At 39.5% G+C, this 15,171-nt stretch overlaps 1 protein-coding gene across 4 annotated transcripts in view; it reads left to right on the top strand.

The window, feature by feature from the left end:
* The window catches only part of LOC110838312 (tyrosine-protein phosphatase non-receptor type 11), a 78,874-nt gene that overhangs the window by 40,870 nt on the left and 22,833 nt on the right, over positions 1-15,171 (top strand). The window contains exon 1 of one of the 4 annotated variants that reach the window (XM_087345866.1): positions 11,164-11,396. The exons of the other annotated variants lie outside the window; for them this stretch is intronic. The gene's annotated coding sequence lies outside the window, so the exon portion shown is untranslated. Of the gene's footprint in view, positions 1-11,163; positions 11,397-15,171 lie in introns of those variants that run through there. 4 annotated transcript variants of the gene reach the window in all.

The raw sequence follows: 15,171 nt of genomic DNA, 5'->3' as shown, positions 1-15,171 counted from the left end.
AGATATTCGGTTCTTATCTCAGCTCTTTTAGCGGCTGTGCTGAGGATTTTCGTGGTTTTGCTCAGTCGCAGAGCAACGGACGCCTTCAGTACCTTCGAGTTTTGTATGTTATGCAGGCCCGCACAACATATTCAAAAGCCTTGTGCCAGTCTTGTTTCAAGCGCTTGGTATGGAAATATAACGCCACCTCAATGTATGCTGTGTATTAACCGACTAAGAAAAAGTTGTAGTATTTGATGAGGCATAGGATGAATGAACGAGTTTTCGAATCTTGCTGTAGTGTTAAATAAATGTTATTGTTCTCAAACAATTGTGTATAATGGTTGTGCTGGGCTGCATAACTAATATTCGAAGGCTTAAACTCTGATCCTGTGTAAGCTGTTCTGTTTATTTGCGTAAGAAAACTACTTTATCTGTAGTTATTTCAAACTGTGACCTTAAGCCATGAAGCAGTTTATGAGGTATGAATTAATATGAGGTGTTGAGAGTCCGTGTTGAAAGCTTCGTAGAAATGCGCATATAAGTGTCAACAAAAATATATTCCCGTCACAATCAACGCTTGCTGAAGGGTTGGCAGAATATAACGCTGGGTCTAGTTGCTTTGCAATGACGTGTATACTTGTCCTTGTGGTGACGTCATCAGTATGGGAAGTGGGCAGTTACTAGTGAGTTCCTGCTATTTAATTTTCAGCGTGATGATTCACCAGGCAAGTGACAGAATTGACGGTATATAGACACGTTTTATATGTGAGATTAATTATCTGGAAAAGAAACTGGCGTTTCGAAGAAATTTTAATGCCTACCTGCTACTTTGCGTAACCCTTTGAAACCAGCCAACCAACCAGGGCGGAGTCCTGCGCAAGCGCAAGACATCGTCCCTTGCTTCGTCTAAATAGTAGGATTTCAGTCCGTACCGCATAGAAAACATGACTTGATACTGTCAATGGAAATAATCGCTGTTTACAGTGAGAATTTTACGAAATCTCCCAAAACAAACCGAGTTACTGATTGTAGACGAAGTTGGTACGAAAAGTTAACATTGGACTTTAAAGGGTTAATTAGGCTAAGTTACAATTCTTTTATATTTGGCGATGTTTATTTAATCTTGAACTAGGTTGTGTCGTTACAGCGTTGTTATATGTGATTTAATTTACGTTAAGAGTTTCAGTTTTACTAATTTTTGTGTTGGTGTTAGACTATACAGGGTGATTCAATGTTGTATATTTCATATTTTTGAGGATATGTTGTGTAAGCGTAAAGATATAAAAAACACAAACACGCATTGGTCTGGAAACGCCTCTCTTTTAAGATGTAGCCATTTTCAAGATTATACGTAGCACCTGCTCAGAGATCATTGGTCGGACATTTCTTGGACAGTGTGGGACTTGGCTGGGTCTATAGTGTTCTAATCAGCTGGCTGTACTCTGAAAGGTTTCCGGATCGCGGAACACATTGTCGTTGTTTTGAACACCATCTTTGATGTACATTTGTATCTGTTGTATTCTTTCTTTGTGAAATATATCAATAAATTTCTCTCTCTGTTTTTGTCTGTATAATACCCAGTGTTTTTAAAACGTCAAATCTGCTATGAGACGAAGATGATAATTCGATTCACGACTCAAGAAGGGAATTATGATTTGTAGTAGTTATTTGGGTCTCGCGCCCTAGCCGTGCGGTCTGAGGCATCATGCTTCGGACCGGCGATACGGAATGCGCGCTGGTTCGGGTTCGAGTCTCGGGGGAGAAGAAATTTTCTCATGAGATTTTCGACTGGTGTATGGGACCGGTGCCAACCCAGCATCTTGAGGAAATTGGGGAGCTACAATGCGTGTAATCCGGTCATGAAAGCTAGCAATGGCTGGGGGTTCGTCGTGCTGACCACACGTCACCCTGTATCTGGTTGGGTGATCGTTCACCTCTGCTTAGGCATGTGAACGTGAGGCCTGCAGTCAAGCTAGTCGGCTTTGGCTCTCTGGAGCTGTTACGACACGGATTATTAGTAGTTATTTGGATCACTTATTTGGCATAGTTGGTTAACCCCTAAGATACAAAAAAAAATACCTGCCCTTGACTAAGTGTATGCGGAAAACATACATAAAGGGTGGACATGTTCACGCATATGCACATGTCTGTACGGTTCAAGAAATTTGCAAACACGTTTCAGTTTTAAAGAGCAATGAATCAAAATAGAATGGTTTACGGACCAGTGTATTTGCATTTCTTACTTGTGTGTGGGCATCCAATGTATCTTTAAGTTTATGAAAGGCAATGTTTAATGATTGTCATTAAGGTCCTTACGCTATGTGCAGTCTTGTGATTGACGTCCTATTATATTTTGTTGTTCACGTCTGTTGTTTTGTGGTTTTGTATAAATATTAATATGCTCTATCGCAGTGGTATTCAACCTTTTTTGTTCGCGTACGCCCAGATATAATTTCTCTTCAACTTTGTACCCCCAAAGTTGTTGGTGTATAATTCAAGTTATACATAGTATATAATCTACATCTAAAATAAATTAAATAAATTACATTACTGATTATTCAGTGTTTATCATAAAATAATATTTTTTTTTAAATTTCTCGTACCCCAGGTTGAATACCACTGCTCTATCGGATATCCATGTACTGTGTATGTATCTTTCAGGCCATTTCCTCGTGTTTTGGTGTATTTTGGGAATAATCTTTCTCACTTATTTTCCTCTTATTTTGTTATTTATAAGATGTACGCGGTGTCCAGTATTGGACCATGCATGTATATATTTCCTAACATTTGTTGTGAGCTTTGAGAATATATGAGAATTGCATATAAATTTTGATATGGAAATTTGAAAAAAAAAACACTTGGAAGACCTATGAATAGTTAAAATGGATCTTAAAGAAATAGGGTGTGAGGTGTAAACTGAATTCTTCTGAAGATGGGTGTCTTCTGGGTTATTCCGCCGTGTCGTCTGGTAGAAATTTACAGACGTTTCAGAGGTCCTTTCTGCCTCTTACTCAACACCCCGATGACAAGGGCTACAAACACTTATGAAACGTCGGTAAACTGCTACCAGATTACACGGTGGAACAACCCAGAAATACCCATCTTCATGCTCACCGACGCGAGAACTTGTAATCTTTCTTAATTCATCTGCTTCAGGTTACGAACCAATGGCGGTTTCCTTTTATTATGGTAATGATCCCGCGGGTTATACAACAGGCGGATAATTTCTTGACAAGTTAAGCAACAGTTAGCTTTTTAAAAATGAACTCTGTTCCATGGAATTATACGTATTTTATATGTATATGGGTCTTCGTTCAAAATGGCTCCGATGTCCTCAACTCGGTTGACTGTGTTGTACCGCGTCTTGATGTGTTTCTGTTCTCGAAGAGTTTGTAACGTCCGAAGGCTACCAGTCACACTCGTTTCGAAGCCATCTTTATATGGTAGCGGGCTCTTTACTCGGGAGTCGTGCGTCACGGAGTGAAGCTTCATCAGACACCAACGAACGAATTCTGGTGGATCGAATGCAGACTCAGTTATGCCGTTGGCTGGCGTAGAAGAACGAATTCGAGCTGACATAACTTTCCGCTTGATATATTCACTTGCACTCGTAATTGGTTTAGATGTTCGTTTATTGCGAGTGAACTATAATCACATTAGGAATATTTATATTGGGTAGTCAGAAACTATTTCCCTTTGTATTTCGTGAAACGCGTCCAAGAATGTTTCCATTTGCATGCTGTAATCAGTTTTGCCGTCATTTGTCAACTGTTTTGAGCACAGTTTGAACTTAGCGGTGTAGAATGTTTTGACCGCTGATTATAGTGGGCGCTGGAATTTTTGGCCGGTAGAGAAGTTAGCGGACGGGCCTAGTCTGTGTACCTGAAGTGGCACGGTCAGTGTATTTCTTTTGTTTGGGCGTTCGGTCCGATAAGCTCCTCGATGCAGTCAGCATTATACTATCGCACAAGTGACTCGCTCCTAGCCTTCCCCTTGAAAATTACACCGGCCAAAAACTACTGCGCCGACTATACCTACACAGTCCCGCTGTATAAACCAAGCAGTAACGAGTCGTACTAAAACCACATCAACCGATTTAAAACGCGTGGTGAGGGGCAGAGCGCTGCGTTCATTTTTACGGCTTATGGAATCTCCCCCATACCCAACCATTTTTCAGTAAAGAAGTGTCAGTGGTTCTAGGGTAATCTGAGTAACAGATTGTCTTCACATTGGATTTACTGTTTCACTTTCTTTCTTTTCCTGCTGTTAACGCATTTATTCGGTGTATTAATTAATACACCGTCTTTCCTACAGTACGCCATTTTACTCTTTGTTTAATGGGGTTAGGATGACAAATGAAGAAATTTCAATTTAGATAATGCAGCGGGAAGCAGTCAGAAACGGTGAATTCCTGTCAGCTGTAATGCGTGTCGAGGATGGGAGAGAGATTGTGATCATGAGAATTTAATGTTACGTAGGAACGCCCCAGTTTTAATTACCAAGGCAGGCCACTAATAACTGGAGGCTGGAATTTCGCGTGATGTACATGCACGACTCCCCTATATCTACGCCAAGAGACCTCCGTAATTGATGCTGCGTTGTCAAATGACGTGTGAATAGGTCGCTTCGTGACAGTTTTCTGTAGGTTTGTAACACTGGTAAGGTCTGCATTATGTTCTGGAGAGACATGGTTCAGATCCGTGCAGGCCGCTTCAGGAAAACTTGTATTTCTCGTGTTCATGCAGACATAACTGATAGATTTGATGATGTTTCGGGGGTAATCACTTGAAAGATACCGCTGACCTGAGTGTAAAATAACCATGAAATTGGTCTTGTAATTAATTACGTTTGTTACGTCATCAGGTAACGTGTTGCTTTTTGGAAAAATCACAAACTGTGTATGGTTTAATTTTAAACAACATTGTTCGTGTATTACGGTATATTACATTAAGTATGCGTCATAATATTTCAAATTTACAAGTCAGTCATCAAGCTAAAATCTACGTCTGGGCATCTATCTTTGCGAATCTATTGAGGCTTCAGATGAGACGAAGTATTGCCAACTTCCTCACAAGACTGGAGGATAACTTCTTCATCACATTAAATTTGCGTAGGCCTACTTTTACTTCGCGTGCACGATTTTACAACTCTCTTTGTCCTTGGTGTTAATTTATTGCTCATTGAAATCTTCACACTGCAGATACGAATCAGTGTTCCCAGCAAGTTGGCAGCAGTGACCCATGATTCAATTGAATTAGCCTAGCAAGCGAACAGTGTACCGAAACCTTGAAAGCCTATGAACAAAAACTCAGTTTAAAATTGATCTTTGTGGATGGTCAGCTGTTGGAAAGTTATCCACTGCATATAGTATTCGATATAGAATTACTTTTAACATTCTCCACACTGACAAATTTTTTATATAAACGTCGCGCGGATCTTAATGAACTAGATCTATAGTTTTGTATTATGAGCAGTTTTTTTTTCAGATAGTTTGTGCAGTTTAATATGAACTTCATGTAAAATTGGAGCTATGTACGAATTAAAATTATATAAGCGCTGTAGTTTATTGTATATTACCAATACGTGATTATATTTAAGTCCTCATAGCAGTTTCGGAGCTGCGGACAGACAGAACAGAAAAATGGTGTTTAACATCATTACGTGCACTTGTATAACTAACTGTATGGAGCAGAGACTTACTTCTAACTAACTAACTAACTAACTAGATGGCTTACCGAACTCGAAGGTTCATCACCGAATTAACCAAAGCCCTCCACCGGACCCTGTCCTGGGCCAACAAAATCCAGTCTCCTTCAACTCCCATCTCCCATAGATCCCATAGAGTCATACTTCTTAAGAAGTTAACTGCTCAATTAGTCAAGAACTTCCCTGATTTTTTAACTCGAAGGCTGATTATCTTGCTACAAGTGCCCGCGAAATCTGGAGTTCTGTGTATTATTTTGTAACATGTCGTGTTTTTTACGGAAAGCGAGGACTCAGCAAGCTCGTAGCGATAACATTCAAATAGACCAGGAATCGTCAGGCAATTTCATTGACGAAACAGAGCAACTGGAAAAACGGAATGTCAAAAACACGTGACTATCGACAATTGTTATTTCGGTATGGATTACTCTGAGTGGAGAGATTTCATCAAATTACGTTTCTAATGTAGGCCTTACTGTTTGTTCTTATTTATAAGCCGTCATATACACAGCCGAAACACGGTTCCGAATCGTTGGACCACTACTTTTGTAATACCCGCCAGTTCATTGCCACCATTTCACCTCCTCCATTTGGTAATATTGAATTTAAAAGGACAATAAATTGAATAATTTGGCACCCCCCACTCAGAACAGTGACTCTTGAATTACATTTTAGCTTTTAATGATATGTGTAAAATGTCACTTTAATGACACGTTTTCAAGCGATACCAACATGGCGGCGATGCGAACTACGATGTGTAACTGGTACTAGTGGCATTCAGTGTAGCAAAATTAACAGTCTGAAAACATATGAATCACAAGGCTTTTAAAACGCAGAAGATGACGATCAATATGCGTTGAAAATACGCGACTTATGATGGCGGAATCTACAATTTGTGCGTGCGTGTGTTTTCTGTTTATGAATGAATGTGTCACGATACACACAACGCCAACATTGGAATTATTCTCTCTGAGGGTGGGTTAAGGGTAGAACGGCAGTGTTTAACGGAACGGGTCCTACCCTCTCCACGTGTAGTTTCATTGTCGGGGGTTAGACATTGCCGCTGGGCACAGGGATGATTAACATTTTAAAGTCCAAGGGTAACTCTCCTACTTCAAAAATCAATAACTCTTTATTTCGTAATTATGGATTTTCTATTATTCTGATTGTAAACATTGATAATTTCCTTAAACTGCGGTTCCCATTTGATCTTTGTAATGATGATGCGTTGTTTTCTTCGCTGTACGGACTGAGTTCGTAACTCCGCCTACTTTTACCAGAAGGACGAGCGGTCATTGCCTGGGGACCCTTGTGTCCGTAAATTTAATAAATGTGGCCCCCGTGAAATGACTAGCACTAACTCCCTGCTTTATATTCGGCTTCAAAGGGTTAGAGTTTCTATAAATGGCGCGTTTAATGAGGTTAGATGTGATATATAACGCGCTAGAATCATGAGGAATGAACGTTAAAGCCCTATTTATATTCTCGGAGCATTATTGTTATATCTCTAATTCATGATATGAGTTTTCGAAAATAACACTGTCCAACAAATTTTGGGTCATTTCTTGTTGTGGGTATGAAAGTAAGTTTACTTTATAAATTTTGGGGTGCTAAACACGGAAAAAGTGCTTAGATTGGCAGATTGGCTCTTGTTTTCGAGAAAAAAACCAGTTTGTTATATTTATACAAGACATTTTTTAGTTATATGGCAATAAGATATAGCTACGAACATACCTTTTCGCCTTTCGCGTGTATTTAGGTTCTGGAGCATTCCTTTTCACCATCCAACAATAATCGGCTAACATGGCGGCACTCCATTTCCTTTTGTATCTTTGCTCCATCGCTGAGGGAACCACAGTTTGACGGGAAGAAATCCAGGTGTGAGCGCAAGAAATGCATCTTCAATGACACGTTGCACCCCAGTTTTCAATAAGAAGTCAATGAGTTCGCCTTCTGTTTGATAGAATTTATCACAGTCTTTATTTCGAGTACGAAATGTTGTCACTTTCGCAGAATTATCTAGAAGATTTCACTGTTGTAGCCTCGAGGCCAAAAACTCTGCCTTATTCTTAGGCAGTTAAAGATCCCTGATGAGGTCATTAAGCTCACTTTTCTGTGATCTTATGTGGTTCAGAAGGATAGAGGCTTGTACAAAATGGTGGATCTCTTGACGTATATATCAAGCTCAACATGAACATCATCAGAGTCTACAGAAAAACTTTCGAGTGGTTCAGGAATAGGTATTAGTTTACCGTGAGGCACGGGGCGAAATGCCGATGGTATACGAGGTGCGATCGGAAAGTTTCTAGACTGCGCCTATAAAAACCCGTACACTTATCTCAGGTATTAAATTCATCCATCACCCTCGAAGTAGTTCCCCTGGGAGTGAACACAACGATCCCAGCGCCGCTGCCAAGCCTGGAAGCATCCCTGGAAATCTTTCTTTGTCAGCCTGTCAAGCACCATCTGCGATTCTGCCTGAATCTCTTCTATCGTCTCAAATCTCCTTCCCTTTAGCTGAATTTTCATCTTTGGGAAGAGGAAGAAGTCACACGGAGCTAAATCCGGCGAATAAGGAGGGTGCGGGATGACGGCCATGGTGTTTGAGGCCAAAAACTGCCGAACTTTGAGGGCGGTGTGCGCTGGCGCTTTGTCATGATGCGTCGCATGTGGAGTTCTTCCTTTAGAATCAGCTGACAGGTCCCATAGCCTATCCCAACAATGTCGCACAAGTCGTTGATGGCGAATCTTCGTAACATTTTCGGGCGTTGTGCTCGAAGATGGTCGTCCAGAGCGCTCGTCATCATCGACAGAGGTTCGGCCATTTTTAAAACGTGAATGCCACACAAAAGTTTGTGCACGACCCATTGCGGACTCCCCAAATGCTTGCTTTAGCATTTCATAGGTTTCCGTAGCCGTTTTGGCGAGTCTTTGGCAAAATTTGATGCACACTCTTTGTTCATGAAAATCCGCCATTCCGAAATCGCAGGAGGGTCGGTGTAATGCACTACCAAAACGCCCGTAACTAAGAAACAAATGCTAATTCGATGATGCCGGCTGGCACACTGATTCACTATGAATGTAGGCCGCACCCCCTAAAGGCAGAAGCTCGTACTACATCCGGTTCGCCCGCTATTGACACAGTCTTGAAACTTTCCGATCGCACTTCGTATTTGTGTACGTCACTGTCCACTTTATATTCATTGTCACCCCGTTTTGAATAGGAGGTACCAGACAGAAGTAAGAGCCCACGATGTGATTTGCTCGCTCCCTCCATAACATGGGCACTGCGAAAGGCACAGAACGTCTCTTACAATTCACCCATGCTTTGAGTTTTGATGAACAGGTAGTGCAGCTTATGTGTGGAGCCCAGTTCTTGTCCTGATCGCCTACTTTACACCCAAAGTACAATTCGTAAGCCTTTATTATGGCTTGAGTTAACGTACACTTTCTAGAAGCAAACGTGACTTCTCCACTTAACGTAAAAAGAAGTTATCTGGACTATTCACACAATTACGGGGCATATTAATCTTACACGACACAAATACTACGCAAGAAGTAGGAATCTCACAGAGAACCGTTAACTGAGAACAAATTACCCAATACCTGGCCGGATTCGAGGAATACTGCAAGAGTTGAAGATACATTTGAGGCGGCAACAACTTATCACGTAATGCAAAGAGGGGTCACGTGATAAGAGCATGGTGGTACTATAACTGATAATAAAGTAGAGTAACTCGATAATATGAGCCCCCCCCCCCCCCAACCTTAATTCGAAAACACGAGGCAATGGACAAATTTTAATGTGATTTTCGTGTTCAGCAGCCTAAAATTAGTCAGGATTGGTTAGTTTTGTTTTCGTAACATTTTACGTGTTGACCAGATTAGGTCTTGTAGCTTAGATTCTTTATTCGTTTTTGTTGGAAAGCGTTTAATGAAATTGATCTTGTGTCACACAATTCGGATATGGGAAGCTGTTGAGTTGGCAACCCTGAGAGGTAGCGTACCATTGTTATAAGAAATGTCTATTATTACGTTGTAAACTGGGGCATCCCTTCCCTTAGCGTGTGCCAAGTCACATTGAAGGCGATTTTCTAGGAAGAATGTAGCAAGGGTCACTGCTCGTGGCCGTCATTGGCTTTTGTGATCATCGATTGAATGTTAATTTGGATGTAGAAGGATGTGACTGCCTGGCAGACACGCACGTGAGAATCTTCTCAGAAGCGGCTGGTATCGGAAGCTTCGTACGCTGCACGAACATGTCTTTACTAACTCCATTGAGCAATGTCCTGCTTGAGAAGCTTACACTTCCATCGCGTTTCGTCCAAATTGCGTAACAAAAACGTGACTGTGTACAGCACACGCTCGCTGTTTGTGGGGTATATTCATACAAACCCATCCTTATGGGAAAAGTGAGGTTAGGGGAACCAAAGTCACACGAAACATGATACTTAATATGTATAATTAATGATTTGTTGGTGTTTATTGGGATGACGACATTCTTGGCTAAATGTTGACAGAGTGAACGGACATAAGGACAACATCCAGTTATAAAAATTGCTAAAAGTACAGTCGAAGTACGTTATCTATGTTGCTACTGAGACGAACGGGCAGGTGCGGGCTGTTCTGTATTACTCCGCGCGCCTGCGCAAGAGTTACCGCGAGGGACCTAAAGCCTAAGTTTCAAATATTTTCCACCGCTCTTTTTCTTTACGTTTTAGGAAAATAAAATAGAAATGTATTTTAATAAAATCGACATTTGTGTGCCCTTGTGTGAAAATCGATGAAGGAAAAGTACACAATCTTAATTTTCAGCTTGGAATGTGTAAAAGTAAGCGGTAATGATTTTCCTAACTGAAGTGAGCGACATTTATTGGACTCAAAATTTGATGATTTCTGATAAGAAGGAGAGGTGGTGGTCATGACCCATATATAAACTTCTAAGGTTCTAACTTGTTATTTGCTAGAAGACAATAAATAAAACCACTAAAGTCTTAGACGGTGTAGTCCGTCAGAGGGTATGAAGTATCGAATCCAGATACCTCATGGACGCTTATTTGTAGAGTAAAAGTAAAGTATTGGATAAGTAAATTAAACTTCATTACCGGGTAACTGTTGATGAGCCGTGTAGTCTGGTAGAAGTTTACTGAATTTCGGAGATGATTGGTACCTCTGTCATCACCCTGATAATGGAGGCATCAAATGCCTCTGAAACGTCGATGAACTCCTATCAGACTACACAACGATGCAGCTCAGAAGACAATCAGTGTAAATGTTCTGAGGCGGTGTCGACCAGAAAGTGGAGTGTAAAATTCGGGTTAAGTTTGCGGGGTTGCTTAGATTTCTCCGATGGTCTCCCCTCCCCTGTTGCATGTTACGGATTTGCATTTGTTGTGTTAACATACTTCCCATACTCGCGTGTGATTTCTGTAGTCCACCGTTTCCTTTTGCCTCTCTGCTATCTGCCGGTGAGGCGATGGGAAGTTGAGTAATGTAGAGGCGGGCAGACAAGCCAGTCAGTGCCGAATGCCAGTGCGTGTTGGTAGTACGCCGCGACACTGAGGTAGAAGGCCATTGTGTGGGGTCGCTTGCTTGATCGTGTGCAATCAAACATTTCTTTTCACGAGTTTTAATTCACGTTTTTCACGATGGCGTTGTTGAAAGATGGCGAAATGCGATGACATTGATCAACGCTCGTGACATATCTGAAGGTGAGCATTTCGTTTGTTTGAAAATACTAATGTATGAGGTCGGCATTGTGGGTTTCGTCAAGGTGCTGGCAGGATGTGTTGTGTATGTGCATCGTAATGAGCTTCTTCACGTTTGTGATATATACTTCATTCCAGCGTTTCTCAGCCTAAACTTTAAAAAAAAATCAGCCTGGTTTTGGATCATACGTTTCTTTCTCGATATTTGTAATATCTTGTCGTTTGTTGACTTGTTTTAACATACCTTAATAGGAATGCAAAGAATCTCATAGTGTTTGATAAGTACGCTTTAGATATATTTCACGTCAGAACGCTTAAATATTCAAATTATTAAAAGATACCATGTAAAGTCAACAATGTGTTACTTAAAGTTTATCTTTAGTGTTTTTAATGTGACCCTCAGAATCTCAAAGTTCATTGGAGTACCGTTGTGATTGTCAACACTTGTGACTATTGTAAAACCTCGGTCTTTATCAAGGGAAAGCAAAGCATCGAACCCTGTGCACCTTAGTGTCAGGAATAGTACGCAAATTTTGTGTGATGTTACTCACAAATATTAATGCTAAGAAAACCCTACGGTGTAAGAATTTTACGTTTATTTAGAGAATAAATTTGTATTTTTTTTTTGCTTACTTTTGTACCCGCGTCTTCGTTTTTCTCCCGAAAATGGGTGTTAGTATATTGTCCCTGAGTTTTCCGTAAATCCGGTTTAGAGTTTACAGTTGGCTTTTTGTGGCTGAACTCATGTGTGCTGTCGGTTTAAAATGCAGACCCTGTTCCAGGCTACGCCATTGTGATGGCTGCCATTTAAATCCCAAATACGTTCACAGATCTGAAGGGAAGTTGGACTGATCAGATTCACAAGAGTGCAAAGATTGTGGTGTTACTGTTTCAGAGGAAATAAACTTTAAATATACATATCATATAGTTTGTGCGCAGTTTATGCAGCCTTTATTTATGAAGTTACTGACAAGGCGAGCAAGTAGTGTTTATTGCACTTACGCCCGTCATAAGTGTAATACAAGCAAGTTTAGTTTCTATAAGTCAGTTGTAGCTACAAATATATTAAACAGACCCGAGAATTTTGTAAACACTTGAGAACAACATTGTTTACTTTCGTTAATTTGTTTTCATAACCCATTCTCCAGTGCGTCCACTGATGAAGTTGAACGCATTTGTTACTTCTCGGCTCCCGGCAGGCACTTCATGACTCAGTCAAGCGCTAACAGCATTTGCTAGTAATGTTTTTCTCACAACAGTGCAGCTGTTTCTAACAAAGTGTTAAGTACTGGTTATTGTAATGTTTGAGTATATTGTTTCATCGATATGCTGTTGGAACAAATTGTGAATTATATGTGAAATGTGTTTCCTCTAGAAAGTGCTGAAGAATATTTCGTTGTAAATTTCCCCGGGTCAGAGTTACAAGCACAACAGATACATACGTTTATTAAGAAATCTTAAAACTTTGCATACCGTGTAGTGTATTAGAATATAACCTCAAGAGGTTGAAACGCGTATAACAATAGTGTCTTTTTTTATAGTGTTAATAGTTGTTTGTTTACTTATTCTATGTTTATTAAGAAAGTCGAGTGTACTAGGTCACTTCTGAACAAGAAACCTGATTAAAATCGCCTTGTACGTACCAAACAAAGAAAGTAGACGAATTAACAGAGATGTCTTGTACAGAAGACTGGCATCTCGAAATCGTGATGCTTTTCAATCACATTACATGGCTAGCAGGATTAATTTTCGTAGCTTTTTTTTTTAATTAGTTCTTAAGATCAAAGTTGATGCCCCATTTTGACATTGTTTTTGATTCAACATGATTTCGTTTGTATAGACATGTTTCCTCCCAGTATAATCGGAATCGGTGTTTTGTTAAGCCACATTTAATCCACGAAGTTTCAGTTCATTACGTATGGGGAGTGTGTACGTGTACAGGAACAGCATTTTCAGTACCTCTTTTAATAAAGACAAGTTGGTTTTATTGTCGTTATGGAACGTTACGAGATTCGTATCAGGAAAATACTGGAGCGCTTGGCGATGAGTCATGTAATTTATGTCGAGTTCCGGGCTGTGACAGTTGCATTCATTTCAACGGTGGACGTACTGTAATTTAACACTATGAAGAAGACACTGTTGTCAAGTATTCCCCAAAATATAAATCGATGCAATAAAAATGACTTTTAGAGAGAAACATTTTATGTAACACATTTTAGAATTGATTCTGTATCTAAAGACTTATGACGGATGTCTGAATCAGGTGTAGTCAACTTTTGTGATTACGGAAAACCAAGACTTAATTTTTTTGAGTAAATACAGCAATACAGCCGAACTATTTGTGAGAAAATCAAATTAAGTGTGTTTTGTGCATATAAATTTGCGTGGTAAACCTATTCACTGTGGTAAATACAAAAACAAAAATGATTGTTATCGATTATCGATGGTGACTTATCAGTTGGAGAAGTCCCCTTCTAAAATATTGAAAATTGTAGTTTCGGTAAATTAACAGCGTATACATTCCCAAATATTTGTGAATATATAGATGAACATGTTTCTAATTCTGTGTTTGTCATGTCCCAAAATGCGAAATAAAATAAAATGTTTTCAATTACAGCCTTGTTATGCTAATGCTATCTTGCCAACAAGGAAATGTCCCAGTTGAGTTTTTGGGTTTGGGGAGTGATGTGAAAAAAAGAAATGTTATGAGAAAATTAGAAAGACTTTTCACAGGGGCCCAAACTCGCTTGAGAGGGAGTCAGAACAGTGGGAAGCTAATATTTAGTCAGTCAGGCAAATAAAGTGTTTTGCTTCTCTCTGTCTTTAACTGTGATCAATGTTAATATTTATAAATATGCTGTGACAGCAAATTTGAGAAAAATGTGTAAATATTTAATTTACGTGCTTTTAAAATTAGTTATAATTCTTGGTAGTAATGACAGTTTTATTGATGCAGTAACCCCCAATGCTTTCATTTGATTGTGTTAAAATACTAGAATTTGGTAATTTACAGTTTATCTTGGAGGTGCCCCACAACTAAAATAAGACGCTAAATGTTGATTATGAAATCAAAATTATACAAAATGACTGAATTTTAAACTTAGTTTCCAGTTTATTTCTGTGAGACATATCGTAATTTGAAGGTGACTGTCTTGTAGGTTGTTGTGCTATGTAGTCTGGTAGAAGTTTACTAGCTTTTCAGAGGTGCTTGCTTTCTTCATCATCAGGGTGATGACTTTGCTCTCATAATGAAAGCAGTGAGCACTCCAGAAACGTCGGTAAACTTCGACCAGACTACACGACGCAACAACGAAGAAGACGGTAGAGCAAGATTGCCCAAATAGATGGGAAAACTTTAATTGCATTGATTAATTTTTAACTTTATTCTAGTGTTCAAAATCTCTTGAAACACGTATTTGTTGGGGTTATTTTTGCGATGTAAGAATTGTGTATTTTAGCCGTGAGGATTCTTGAAGCTGTGTAATGCAGACTCTAAGTAGATACCACTAAAGTGGCTGTAAATGAATATATCAAAGAAATACGTTTACACATTGCACAACATAAAATAGTTGCAGACAGATTAAGCTCTTAATCAAAGGAAGGCCACATACAAAATCAAATATACAAATATATGCATGCAAATATAAACTTCTGTGCTGGTAGGTAATTTTAAATATACATAGTAAATGTTCTGACGCATATATTTTTGTTTGCTTGGTGCTCAAGGATGTTTGTATTATCGTAGTTACTCTGCATGAGGGTTGATAATTATGTTAGG

Source organism: Zootermopsis nevadensis, unplaced genomic scaffold (genome assembly GCF_977971745.1).
Source record: "Zootermopsis nevadensis isolate Lab colony 2312 unplaced genomic scaffold, Znev_1.0 Znev_ptg000009l, whole genome shotgun sequence".
Classification (NCBI taxonomy): Eukaryota; Metazoa; Arthropoda; class Insecta; order Blattodea; family Termopsidae; genus Zootermopsis; species Zootermopsis nevadensis.
Note: the sequence above shows the minus strand (reverse complement) of the source record. Positions and strands in the feature narration are given on the sequence as shown.